The sequence below is a fragment of the Microcebus murinus genome, chromosome 11, assembly GCF_040939455.1.
Source record: "Microcebus murinus isolate Inina chromosome 11, M.murinus_Inina_mat1.0, whole genome shotgun sequence".
NCBI lineage: Eukaryota > Metazoa > Chordata > Mammalia > Primates > Cheirogaleidae > Microcebus > Microcebus murinus.
The window spans coordinates 101,506,733-101,520,035 of NC_134114.1; the positions used below are offsets into that span (position 1 = coordinate 101,506,733).

A 13,303-nucleotide genomic window follows, 5' to 3' on the forward strand; every position below is an offset into this window, starting at 1 on the left:
CACGAGAGGTGCCCCCTCACCGCTGCTCCTCATAGCCGAATAGCACTCCGTGGTGTCCACGCGCCACATTTTATTTACCCACTCGTGGGTCGATGGGCACTCGGGTGGCTTCCAGGTCTTTGCGATTGTGACTTGTGCCCTGACACGAACCCTAACCCTTACCCAGCCCGTCTCCTCCACGGCCCCTGCCTGACTGACTCCTTCCCGCCCGGCCTATCACCTGTCACCGTCCTCTGCCCCTGCCTGACACGCTCCTCCCCGCCCGGGCCGTCACCGTCCTCGGCCCCTGCCTGACGGGGCTCCTCCGTCGCCTGGGCCTTCCAAGGGCTTGGTGTGGACGCTGGTTCCAGGACGCCCTCCCAGGAACCCGGTAGCAGGGCGGCCGCAGCGTCTCGCGCAACCCAACCGTCCGCCGGCTGGCCGCCATCGCTAAGTGGCCTGCGGGGGACGTGCTCCCGCTGTGCCGTGGGGGCCCAGCCTGGTGTCTTCTCTGAGGCCCCGCGGCTGCCGCTCCCCGCAAGGGGATAGCCGCGGAGGTGGGGACCGCCTCCTCATGGGGACGTACACCCAGCTCTCCACGTCGGATTCCGGGGCTCTCTGTCCTGCCAGAAGGCCCAGCTGGCCTGCGGGTCCTTAGAGTGGCAAAAACATCCGAAAACTGAGATGGAGGGTCCGGTGGGTGTCTGCACTTTTGTGCTGGGCACCCCAGGGAGGCCCGGGGGCTGGCTGGACAACGCGGTCTGCTGGGCTGGGGGGGGGGTTTGGAGGAGCAACTGATGCCCTTTGCACTTTGGGTAGCAAGTGTCTGAGGTGTCTCTGGGCCCTGTGCCATGTGGGGGCGGGGGCGGGGGCGGGGTGGGAGGAGGAGGAGGAGGAGGAGGAGGAGGAGGTGGGAAGGGCCGTGGCCTGCAGTCGTGTTCCCCGGGGTGGCACAGCATGTGGCTTCTTCCACAGGCTGCTTGGCCTGGGCTCCCTGCACCTGGGCCTTTGGAGGACTGGCCCTGTGCTTGCCAACACTTCCTGCAGGGACCCAGAGCTGGGAGGTTGCATCTCTCAGCCCTGGGTCGGGCAGAGCCCCAGCGGGCCATGCCCACAACCTCTCTCAGCAGGGGTCCCCCAGAAGGCTCCTTTGGGACCAGGATTCTCTTGCGGGTGACTCTTTAAGGTCTGGCCCCTGGATGGAGGGGCACCAGGAGTAGAGGAGCAGGAAGGGGAAGGGGGTGGCCATGCGAGGGGACACTTTCAGGCCAAGTCCCAGCTTCAGTCTGATCCTCCTGGGAACCCCGGGGTGGACATCACACCTCCTGGTTGCCCCACTCTGAGACAAGGAGCCGGGCTTCCCATTCCCACAGCAGCCAGTCGTGGGCTGAGGACACCTGGGGCGTTGGGAACTCCCTGGCTTCTCCTTGGTTTAACATCTGGAGCTGCTTGTGAATTGTGCCGCCACACACACCCGAGTGCAGGTGTCTTCCGCACAGACTGCGGGCCTCGCTCTTCTGAATGCCGCTAGCTCGCGACCCACCCACGGGTGAACCTGGTCAGGGTACTTTCTCTCAGGGGCAGACTCTGATCCGGGTGGGCTACCGGTGTCTCTGTTTGCTCCTTTCTTTCTTCCACTTCGGGAAAGGCTTCCTTACTGGGTGTGGAAATCTCCTATGCCTTTCCTCGCCTATTCTGTCAGCTCTAAAATTCTCTTTCGGTTGCCACCCTCACAGATGGATTAGGAAACTCTTTGCGGTGCACTCATTAGTGAAATGACCTCAATGACGCTGGAATCCAATATCTAATCGCCGATTTTTAGCGAGTCCACACGCCAGGGTGGTTGGGGTCCAGTGCAGCCCCGGCCAGGCCCAGGCCCCTTGGACTGGGCCACAGGAGGACAAAGAGGAGGGTCCCGGCCCCCACGGTAGGTAGAGGTGCGGGCAGTTCTCCAAGGGCTTGGGTGTTTTCCAGAGGGAGGAGATGGAGGGGACTGATTTCTTCAGCGCCCCACAAACCACGCCACCCCACCCCACCCATGGGACACATCCCGAGAGAGAGAGAGAGAGAGAGAGAGAGAGAGAGAGAGAGAGAGAGAGAGAGAGAGAGAGAGAGACGCCCCATACACTGGCTCCCCTCCCCCGTGCGCTGTGCCCCAGCCCTGGCCCGGGGGAATAGGCGGCCGCAGGGCCACAGGGTGGGGGGCGCAGCTGAAAGGGGTTGTGGGGGAGGGCCGCCCCGGGCTGGGGTCAAAGGGCGAGCGCCCCGCCCCTCCCGCCCGTGCGCTGGGGGTGGGGGGCGGGGAGGTGAAGGAGGCCAGGCAAGGAGAGGAGGGGGGCTTGAAGGTCTCCACCTTGGCGGGTCCAGCCGTGGAGGCGCATCTTGTGTGAGTGTGAGTGAGTGAGTGAGTGTGAGTGTGAGTGTGTGTGTATACAGAGACAGCCCCCAACCCCGGCCCGCCCCGCCTGTCACCCCCGTCCCTCGGAGCCCGCGGGACCCGGCCGGCGAACTCAACAGGCCCGACCCGGCGCGGGGCCTGGGGCGGGGGGAGGAGGCGGCGGGGAAGCGCAGAGAGGCTCGGCTTCTTGAGCGGGGCAGGGGCGCCCTCCGCCGTCCACGGCCACACCACCCCGAACGCGCCCGATCCCGTCTGGTCTCGGAAGCTAAGCAGGCTCGGGCCTGGTTAGAACTTGGATGGGAGACCGCCCGGGAATACCGGGTGCCGTAGGCTTCTTCTTTTTTTTTTTGCCTCTGGTTCTGTCGCGTTTCTGGGAGTGCGGGGGCGGCCCGGGGTGGGGGTGACCCCCACCCTCAGCGCCCGCCGCGGTGCCTGGCGCCCCAGCCCGCACCGTGGGGCCTCCTCTTGTCCCGAGCCGCGACACCGCCGCCACGCGGCAGCATGCGTGGCTTCTGGACAGTCAGGTCTCAGACCAAAGGTCTGCTCTGTGGGAGCCGACACGCTGGAGGAAACCTTGAGAGTCTGAGAGGGGAGGGAGTTCCAGAAGAAGGCCAGGATGTCATTTTGAGGGAGTATGTGACCAGAACTCCTCCCGTTGCTTTTGGGGTTCTATGGGCTACACGTAGGAATCTTTGGTGGTGGCACCTGATGTTGGGGGATCCGGAGTCACACCCAGACCTGCTCCACAGGCCTCCTTTTACTTTTCTCTTCGGATTCATTTTTTTTTTTTTTTTGAGACAGAGTCTCGGTTTGTTGCCCAGGCTAGAGTGAGTGCCGTGGCGTCAGCCTAGCTCACAGCAACTTCAAACTCCTGGGCTCCAGTGATCCTTCTTCCTCAGCCTCCCGGGTAGCTGGGACTGCAGGCATGCGCCACCATGCCCCGCTAATTTTTTATATATATATCAGTTGGCCAATTAATTCCTTTCTATTTATAGTAGAGACGGGGTCTCGCTCTTGCTCAGGCTGGTTTTGAACTCCTGACCTTGAGCAATCCGCCCGCCTCGGCCTCCCAAGAGCTAGGATTACAGGCGTGAGCCACAGCGCCCGGCCGGATTCATTATTTTTAAAAAGTGTCTCTTATCTCTATTATTGCATTTTCTTTTCTCTCTCTTTTCAAGCAGATGATGGGAGTCCAAGTATTAAGGTGACATGTGTTGCCCGTGCCCCCCTCCCCCCCCCGTGTTCTTATTCATTTACCTCTCATGTTGTTCCAGCATATTGTGGGGGCACCAATGTTAAGGTCGGGTGCGTTGCCCTCTCCCAGCCTCCCCCCTCGGGTCAGAGCTTCAAGTGCGCCCATCCCCCAGTCGGTGCGTACCCACCCCATTCCTAATGGATGTGTATGCCCATCCCCTCCCCCCACCCGCCCGACACCCACCCGAAGAAGGTGATTCCTCTGTGTCCACTTAGGTGTCCATCGGTTCGTACCCATTTGCTGGTGAGCGCGAGCACGTGGTGCTCGTGTGTCCATTCTTGGGATACTTGGCTTACTGGAACGGGTTCCAGCTCTGGCCAGGAGAACCACGAGAGGTGCCCCCTCACCGCTGCTCCTCATAGCCGAATAGCACTCCGTGGTGTCCACGCGCCACATTTTATTTACCCACTCGTGGGTCGATGGGCACTCGGGTGGCTTCCAGGTCTTTGCGATTGTGACTTGTGCCCTGACACGAACCCTAACCCTTACCCAGCCCGTCTCCTCCACGGCCCCTGCCTGACTGACTCCTTCCCGCCCGGCCTATCACCTGTCACCGTCCTCTGCCCCTGCCTGACACGCTCCTCCCCGCCCGGGCCGTCACCGTCCTCGGCCCCTGCCTGACGGGGCTCCTCCGTCGCCTGGGCCTTCCAAGGGCTTGGTGTGGACGCTGGTTCCAGGACGCCCTCCCAGGAACCCGGTAGCAGGGCGGCCGCAGCGTCTCGCGCAACCCAACCGTCCGCCGGCTGGCCGCCATCGCTAAGTGGCCTGCGGGGGACGTGCTCCCGCTGTGCCGTGGGGGCCCAGCCTGGTGTCTTCTCTGAGGCCCCGCGGCTGCCGCTCCCCGCAAGGGGATAGCCGCGGAGGTGGGGACCGCCTCCTCATGGGGACGTACACCCAGCTCTCCACGTCGGATTCCGGGGCTCTCTGTCCTGCCAGAAGGCCCAGCTGGCCTGCGGGTCCTTAGAGTGGCAAAAACATCCGAAAACTGAGATGGAGGGTCCGGTGGGTGTCTGCACTTTTGTGCTGGGCACCCCAGGGAGGCCCGGGGGCTGGCTGGACAACGCGGTCTGCTGGGCTGGGGGGGGGGTTTGGAGGAGCAACTGATGCCCTTTGCACTTTGGGTAGCAAGTGTCTGAGGTGTCTCTGGGCCCTGTGCCATGTGGGGGCGGGGGCGGGGGCGGGGTGGGAGGAGGAGGAGGAGGAGGAGGAGGAGGAGGTGGGAAGGGCCGTGGCCTGCAGTCGTGTTCCCCGGGGTGGCACAGCATGTGGCTTCTTCCACAGGCTGCTTGGCCTGGGCTCCCTGCACCTGGGCCTTTGGAGGACTGGCCCTGTGCTTGCCAACACTTCCTGCAGGGACCCAGAGCTGGGAGGTTGCATCTCTCAGCCCTGGGTCGGGCAGAGCCCCAGCGGGCCATGCCCACAACCTCTCTCAGCAGGGGTCCCCCAGAAGGCTCCTTTGGGACCAGGATTCTCTTGCGGGTGACTCTTTAAGGTCTGGCCCCTGGATGGAGGGGCACCAGGAGTAGAGGAGCAGGAAGGGGAAGGGGGTGGCCATGCGAGGGGACACTTTCAGGCCAAGTCCCAGCTTCAGTCTGATCCTCCTGGGAACCCCGGGGTGGACATCACACCTCCTGGTTGCCCCACTCTGAGACAAGGAGCCGGGCTTCCCATTCCCACAGCAGCCAGTCGTGGGCTGAGGACACCTGGGGCGTTGGGAACTCCCTGGCTTCTCCTTGGTTTAACATCTGGAGCTGCTTGTGAATTGTGCCACCACACACACCCGAGTGCAGGTGTCTTCCGCACAGACTGCGGGCCTCGCTCTTCTGAATGCCGCTAGCTCGCGACCCACCCACGGGTGAACCTGGTCAGGGTACTTTCTCTCAGGGGCAGACTCTGATCCGGGTGGGCTACCGGTGTCTCTGTTTGCTCCTTTCTTTCTTCCACTTCGGGAAAGGCTTCCTTACTGGGTGTGGAAATCTCCTATGCCTTTCCTCGCCTATTCTGTCAGCTCTAAAATTCTCTTTCGGTTGCCACCCTCACAGATGGATTAGGAAACTCTTTGCGGTGCACTCATTAGTGAAATGACCTCAATGACGCTGGAATCCAATATCTAATCGCCGATTTTTAGCGAGTCCACACGCCAGGGTGGTTGGGGTCCAGTGCAGCCCCGGCCAGGCCCAGGCCCCTTGGACTGGGCCACAGGAGGACAAAGAGGAGGGTCCCGGCCCCCACGGTAGGTAGAGGTGCGGGCAGTTCTCCAAGGGCTTGGGTGTTTTCCAGAGGGAGGAGATGGAGGGGACTGATTTCTTCAGCGCCCCACAAACCACGCCACCCCACCCCACCCATGGGACACATCCCGAGAGAGAGAGAGAGAGAGAGAGAGAGAGAGAGAGAGAGAGAGAGAGAGAGAGAGAGAGAGACGCCCCATACACTGGCTCCCCTCCCCCGTGCGCTGTGCCCCAGCCCTGGCCCGGGGGAATAGGCGGCCGCAGGGCCACAGGGTGGGGGGCGCAGCTGAAAGGGGTTGTGGGGGAGGGCCGCCCCGGGCTGGGGTCAAAGGGCGAGCGCCCCGCCCCTCCCGCCCGTGCGCTGGGGGTGGGGGGCGGGGAGGTGAAGGAGGCCAGGCAAGGAGAGGAGGGGGGCTTGAAGGTCTCCACCTTGGCGGGTCCAGCCGTGGAGGCGCATCTTGTGTGAGTGTGAGTGAGTGAGTGAGTGTGAGTGTGAGTGTGTGTGTATACAGAGACAGCCCCCAACCCCGGCCCGCCCCGCCTGTCACCCCCGTCCCTCGGAGCCCGCGGGACCCGGCCGGCGAACTCAACAGGCCCGACCCGGCGCGGGGCCTGGGGCGGGGGGAGGAGGCGGCGGGGAAGCGCAGAGAGGCTCGGCTTCTTGAGCGGGGCAGGGGCGCCCTCCGCCGTCCACGGCCACACCACCCCGAACGCGCCCGATCCCGTCTGGTCTCGGAAGCTAAGCAGGCTCGGGCCTGGTTAGAACTTGGATGGGAGACCGCCCGGGAATACCGGGTGCCGTAGGCTTCTTCTTTTTTTTTTTGCCTCTGGTTCTGTCGCGTTTCTGGGAGTGCGGGGGCGGCCCGGGGTGGGGGTGACCCCCACCCTCAGCGCCCGCCGCGGTGCCTGGCGCCCCAGCCCGCACCGTGGGGCCTCCTCTTGTCCCGAGCCGCGACACCGCCGCCACGCGGCAGCATGCGTGGCTTCTGGACAGTCAGGTCTCAGACCAAAGGTCTGCTCTGTGGGAGCCGACACGCTGGAGGAAACCTTGAGAGTCTGAGAGGGGAGGGAGTTCCAGAAGAAGGCCAGGATGTCATTTTGAGGGAGTATGTGACCAGAACTCCTCCCGTTGCTTTTGGGGTTCTATGGGCTACACGTAGGAATCTTTGGTGGTGGCACCTGATGTTGGGGGATCCGGAGTCACACCCAGACCTGCTCCACAGGCCTCCTTTTACTTTTCTCTTCGGATTCATTTTTTTTTTTTTTTTGAGACAGAGTCTCGGTTTGTTGCCCAGGCTAGAGTGAGTGCCGTGGCGTCAGCCTAGCTCACAGCAACTTCAAACTCCTGGGCTCCAGTGATCCTTCTTCCTCAGCCTCCCGGGTAGCTGGGACTGCAGGCATGCGCCACCATGCCCCGCTAATTTTTTATATATATATCAGTTGGCCAATTAATTCCTTTCTATTTATAGTAGAGACGGGGTCTCGCTCTTGCTCAGGCTGGTTTTGAACTCCTGACCTTGAGCAATCCGCCCGCCTCGGCCTCCCAAGAGCTAGGATTACAGGCGTGAGCCACAGCGCCCGGCCGGATTCATTATTTTTAAAAAGTGTCTCTTATCTCTATTATTGCATTTTCTTTTCTCTCTCTTTTCAAGCAGATGATGGGAGTCCAAGTATTAAGGTGACATGTGTTGCCCGTGCCCCCCTCCCCCCCCCCCGTGTTCTTATTCATTTACCTCTCATGTTGTTCCAGCATATTGTGGGGGCACCAATGTTAAGGTCGGGTGCGTTGCCCTCTCCCAGCCTCCCCCCTCGGGTCAGAGCTTCAAGTGCGCCCATCCCCCAGTCGGTGCGTACCCACCCCATTCCTAATGGATGTGTATGCCCATCCCCTCCCCCCACCCGCCCGACACCCACCCGAAGAAGGTGATTCCTCTGTGTCCACTTAGGTGTCCATCGGTTCGTACCCATTTGCTGGTGAGCGCGAGCACGTGGTGCTCGTGTGTCCATTCTTGGGATACTTGGCTTACTGGAACGGGTTCCAGCTCTGGCCAGGAGAACCACGAGAGGTGCCCCCTCACCGCTGCTCCTCATAGCCGAATAGCACTCCGTGGTGTCCACGCGCCACATTTTATTTACCCACTCGTGGGTCGATGGGCACTCGGGTGGCTTCCAGGTCTTTGCGATTGTGACTTGTGCCCTGACACGAACCCTAACCCTTACCCAGCCCGTCTCCTCCACGGCCCCTGCCTGACTGACTCCTTCCCGCCCGGCCTATCACCTGTCACCGTCCTCTGCCCCTGCCTGACACGCTCCTCCCCGCCCGGGCCGTCACCGTCCTCGGCCCCTGCCTGACGGGGCTCCTCCGTCGCCTGGGCCTTCCAAGGGCTTGGTGTGGACGCTGGTTCCAGGACGCCCTCCCAGGAACCCGGTAGCAGGGCGGCCGCAGCGTCTCGCGCAACCCAACCGTCCGCCGGCTGGCCGCCATCGCTAAGTGGCCTGCGGGGGACGTGCTCCCGCTGTGCCGTGGGGGCCCAGCCTGGTGTCTTCTCTGAGGCCCCGCGGCTGCCGCTCCCCGCAAGGGGATAGCCGCGGAGGTGGGGACCGCCTCCTCATGGGGACGTACACCCAGCTCTCCACGTCGGATTCCGGGGCTCTCTGTCCTGCCAGAAGGCCCAGCTGGCCTGCGGGTCCTTAGAGTGGCAAAAACATCCGAAAACTGAGATGGAGGGTCCGGTGGGTGTCTGCACTTTTGTGCTGGGCACCCCAGGGAGGCCCGGGGGCTGGCTGGACAACGCGGTCTGCTGGGCTGGGGGGGGGGTTTGGAGGAGCAACTGATGCCCTTTGCACTTTGGGTAGCAAGTGTCTGAGGTGTCTCTGGGCCCTGTGCCATGTGGGGGCGGGGGCGGGGGCGGGGTGGGAGGAGGAGGAGGAGGAGGAGGAGGAGGAGGTGGGAAGGGCCGTGGCCTGCAGTCGTGTTCCCCGGGGTGGCACAGCATGTGGCTTCTTCCACAGGCTGCTTGGCCTGGGCTCCCTGCATCTGGGCCTTTGGAGGACTGGCCCTGTGCTTGCCAACACTTCCTGCAGGGACCCAGAGCTGGGAGGTTGCATCTCTCAGCCCTGGGTCGGGCAGAGCCCCAGCGGGCCATGCCCACAACCTCTCTCAGCAGGGGTCCCCCAGAAGGCTCCTTTGGGACCAGGATTCTCTTGCGGGTGACTCTTTAAGGTCTGGCCCCTGGATGGAGGGGCACCAGGAGTAGAGGAGCAGGAAGGGGAAGGGGGTGGCCATGCGAGGGGACACTTTCAGGCCAAGTCCCAGCTTCAGTCTGATCCTCCTGGGAACCCCGGGGTGGACATCACACCTCCTGGTTGCCCCGCTCTGAGACAAGGAGCCGGGCTTCGCATTCCCACAGCAGCCAGTCGTGGGCTGAGGACACCTGGGGCGTTGGGAACTCCCTGGCTTCTCCTTGGTTTAACATCTGGAGCTGCTTGTGAATTGTGCCGCCACACACACCCGAGTGCAGGTGTCTTCCGCACAGACTGCGGGCCTCGCTCTTCTGAATGCCGCTAGCTCGCGACCCACCCACGGGTGAACCTGGTCAGGGTACTTTCTCTCAGGGGCAGACTCTGATCCGGGCGGGCTACCGGTGTCTCTGTTTGCTCCTTTCTTTCTTCCACTTCGGGAAAGGCTTCCTTACTGGGTGTGGAAATCTCCTATGCCTTTCCTCGCCTATTCTGTCAGCTCTAAAATTCTCTTTCGGTTGCCACCCTCACAGATGGATTAGGAAACTCTTTGCGGTGCACTCATTAGTGAAATGACCTCAATGACGCTGGAATCCAATATCTAATCGCCGATTTTTAGCGAGTCCACACGCCAGGGTGGTTGGGGTCCAGTGCAGCCCCGGCCAGGCCCAGGCCCCTTGGACTGGGCCACAGGAGGACACACAGGAGGGTCCCGGCCCCCACGGTAGGTAGAGGTGCGGGCAGTTCTCCAAGGGCTTGGGTGTTTTCCAGAGGGAGGAGATGGAGGGGACTGATTTCTTCAGCGCCCCACAAACCACGCCACCCCACCCCACCCATGGGACACATCCCGAGAGAGAGAGAGAGAGAGAGAGAGAGAGAGAGAGAGAGAGAGAGAGAGAGAGAGAGAGAGAGACGCCCCATACACTGGCTCCCCTCCCCCGTGCGCTGTGCCCCAGCCCTGGCCCGGGGGAATAGGCGGCCGCAGGGCCACAGGGTGGGGGGCGCAGCTGAAAGGGGTTGTGGGGGAGGGCCGCCCCGGGCTGGGGTCAAAGGGCGAGCGCCCCGCCCCTCCCGCCCGTGCGCTGGGGGTGGGGGGCGGGGAGGTGAAGGAGGCCAGGCAAGGAGAGGAGGGGGGCTTGAAGGTCTCCACCTTGGCGGGTCCAGCCGTGGAGGCGCATCTTGTGTGAGTGTGAGTGAGTGAGTGAGTGTGAGTGTGAGTGTGTGTGTATACAGAGACAGCCCCCAACCCCGGCCCGCCCCGCCTGTCACCCCCGTCCCTCGGAGCCCGCGGGACCCGGCCGGCGAACTCAACAGGCCCGACCCGGCGCGGGGCCTGGGGCGGGGGGAGGAGGCGGCGGGGAAGCGCAGAGAGGCTCGGCTTCTTGAGCGGGGCAGGGGCGCCCTCCGCCGTCCACGGCCACACCACCCCGAACGCGCCCGATCCCGTCTGGTCTCGGAAGCTAAGCAGGCTCGGGCCTGGTTAGAACTTGGATGGGAGACCGCCCGGGAATACCGGGTGCCGTAGGCTTCTTCTTTTTTTTTTTGCCTCTGGTTCTGTCGCGTTTCTGGGAGTGCGGGGGCGGCCCGGGGTGGGGGTGACCCCCACCCTCAGCGCCCGCCGCGGTGCCTGGCGCCCCAGCCCGCACCGTGGGGCCTCCTCTTGTCCCGAGCCGCGACACCGCCGCCACGCGGCAGCATGCGTGGCTTCTGGACAGTCAGGTCTCAGACCAAAGGTCTGCTCTGTGGGAGCCGACACGCTGGAGGAAACCTTGAGAGTCTGAGAGGGGAGGGAGTTCCAGAAGAAGGCCAGGATGTCATTTTGAGGGAGTATGTGACCAGAACTCCTCCCGTTGCTTTTGGGGTTCTATGGGCTACACGTAGGAATCTTTGGTGGTGGCACCTGATGTTGGGGGATCCGGAGTCACACCCAGACCTGCTCCACAGGCCTCCTTTTACTTTTCTCTTCGGATTCATTTTTTTTTTTTTTTTGAGACAGAGTCTCGGTTTGTTGCCCAGGCTAGAGTGAGTGCCGTGGCGTCAGCCTAGCTCACAGCAACTGCAAACTCCTGGGCTCCAGTGATCCTTCTGCCTCAGCCTCCCGGGTAGCTGGGACTGCAGGCATGCGCCACCATGCCCCGCTAATTTTTTATATATATATCAGTTGGCCAATTAATTCCTTTCTATTTATAGTAGAGACGGGGTCTCGCTCTTGCTCAGGCTGGTTTTGAACTCCTGACCTTGAGCAATCCGCCCGCCTCGGCCTCCCAAGAGCTAGGATTACAGGCGTGAGCCACAGCGCCCGGCCGGATTCATTATTTTTAAAAAGTGTCTCTTATCTCTATTATTGCATTTTCTTTTCTCTCTCTTTTCAAGCAGATGATGGGAGTCCAAGTATTAAGGTGACATGTGTTGCCCGTGCCCCCCTCCCCCCCCCCCCCCGTGTTCTTATTCATTTACCTCTCATGTTGTTCCAGCATATTGTGGGGGCACCAATGTTAAGGTCGGGTGCGTTGCCCTCTCCCAGCCTCCCCCCTCGGGTCAGAGCTTCAAGTGCGCCCATCCCCCAGTCGGTGCGTACCCACCCCATTCCTAATGGATGTGTATGCCCATCCCCTCCCCCCACCCGCCCGACACCCACCAGAAGAAGGTGATTCCTCTGTGTCCACTTAGGTGTCCATCGGTTCGTACCCATTTGCTGGTGAGCGCGAGCACGTGGTGCTCGTGTGTCCATTCTTGGGATACTTGGCTTACTGGAACGGGTTCCAGCTCTGGCCAGGAGAACCACGAGAGGTGCCCCCTCACCGCTGCTCCTCATAGCCGAATAGCACTCCGTGGTGTCCACGCGCCACATTTTATTTACCCACTCGTGGGTCGATGGGCACTCGGGTGGCTTCCAGGTCTTTGCGATTGTGACTTGTGCCCTGACACGAACCCTAACCCTTACCCAGCCCGTCTCCTCCACGGCCCCTGCCTGACTGACTCCTTCCCGCCCGGCCTATCACCTGTCACCGTCCTCTGCCCCTGCCTGACACGCTCCTCCCCGCCCGGGCCGTCACCGTCCTCGGCCCCTGCCTGACGGGGCTCCTCCGTCGCCTGGGCCTTCCAAGGGCTTGGTGTGGACGCTGGTTCCAGGACGCCCTCCCAGGAACCCGGTAGCAGGGCGGCCGCAGCGTCTCGCGCAACCCAACCGTCCGCCGGCTGGCCGCCGTGGCTAAGTGGCCTGCGGGGGACGTGCTCCCGCTGTGCCGTGGGGGCCCAGCCTGGTGTCTTCTCTGAGGCCCCGCGGCTGCCGCTCCCCGCAAGGGGATAGCCGCGGAGGTGGGGACCGCCTCCTCATGGGGACGTACACCCAGCTCTCCACGTCGGATTCCGGGGCTCTCTGTCCTGCCAGAAGGCCCAGCTGGCCTGCGGGTCCTTAGAGTGGCAAAAACATCCGAAAACTGAGATGGAGGGTCCGGTGGGTGTCTGCACTTTTGTGCTGGGCACCCCAGGGAGGCCCGGGGGCTGGCTGGACAACGCGGTCTGCTGGGCTGGGGGGGGTTTGGAGGAGCAACTGATGCCCTTTGCACTTTGGGTAGCAAGTGTCTGAGGTGTCTCTGGGCCCTGTGCCATGTGGGGGCGGGGGCGGGGGCGGGGTGGGAGGAGGAGGAGGAGGAGGAGGAGGAGGAGGTGGGAAGGGTCGTGGCCTGCAGTCGTGTTCCCCGGGGTGGCACAGCATGTGGCTTCTTCCACAGGCTGCTTGGCCTGGGCTCCCTGCACCTGGGCCTTTGGAGGACTGGCCCTGTGCTTGCCAACACTTCCTGCAGGGACCCAGAGCTGGGAGGTTGCATCTCTCAGCCCTGGGTCGGGCAGAGCCCCAGCGGGCCATGCCCACAACCTCTCTCAGCAGGGGTCCCCCAGAAGGCTCCTTTGGGACCAGGATTCTCTTGCGGGTGACTCTTTAAGGTCTGGCCCCTGGATGGAGGGGCACCAGGAGTAGAGGAGCAGGAAGGGGAAGGGGGTGGCCATGCGAGGGGACACTTTCAGGCCAAGTCCCAGCTTCAGTCTGATCCTCCTGGGAACCCCGGGGTGGACATCACACCTCCTGGTTGCCCCGCTCTGAGACAAGGAGCCGGGCTTCGCATTCCCACAGCAGCCAGTCGTGGGCTGAGGACACCTGGGGCGTTGGGAACTCCCTGGCTTCTCCTTGGTTTAACATCTGGA

At 62.8% G+C, this 13,303-nt stretch overlaps 3 pseudogenes; all 3 read left to right on the forward strand.

Moving 5' to 3' along the window:
- Nucleotides 1-2,591: 2,591 nt before the first annotated feature.
- LOC142873963 (uncharacterized) lies at nucleotides 2,592-2,710 on the forward strand (annotated as a pseudogene).
- Nucleotides 2,711-6,548: 3,838 nt separating this feature from the next.
- LOC142873964 (uncharacterized) lies at nucleotides 6,549-6,667 on the forward strand (annotated as a pseudogene).
- A 3,842-nt stretch (nucleotides 6,668-10,509) lies between these two features.
- LOC142873965 (uncharacterized) lies at nucleotides 10,510-10,628 on the forward strand (annotated as a pseudogene).
- The last annotated feature ends 2,675 nt before the right edge of the window (nucleotides 10,629-13,303 follow it).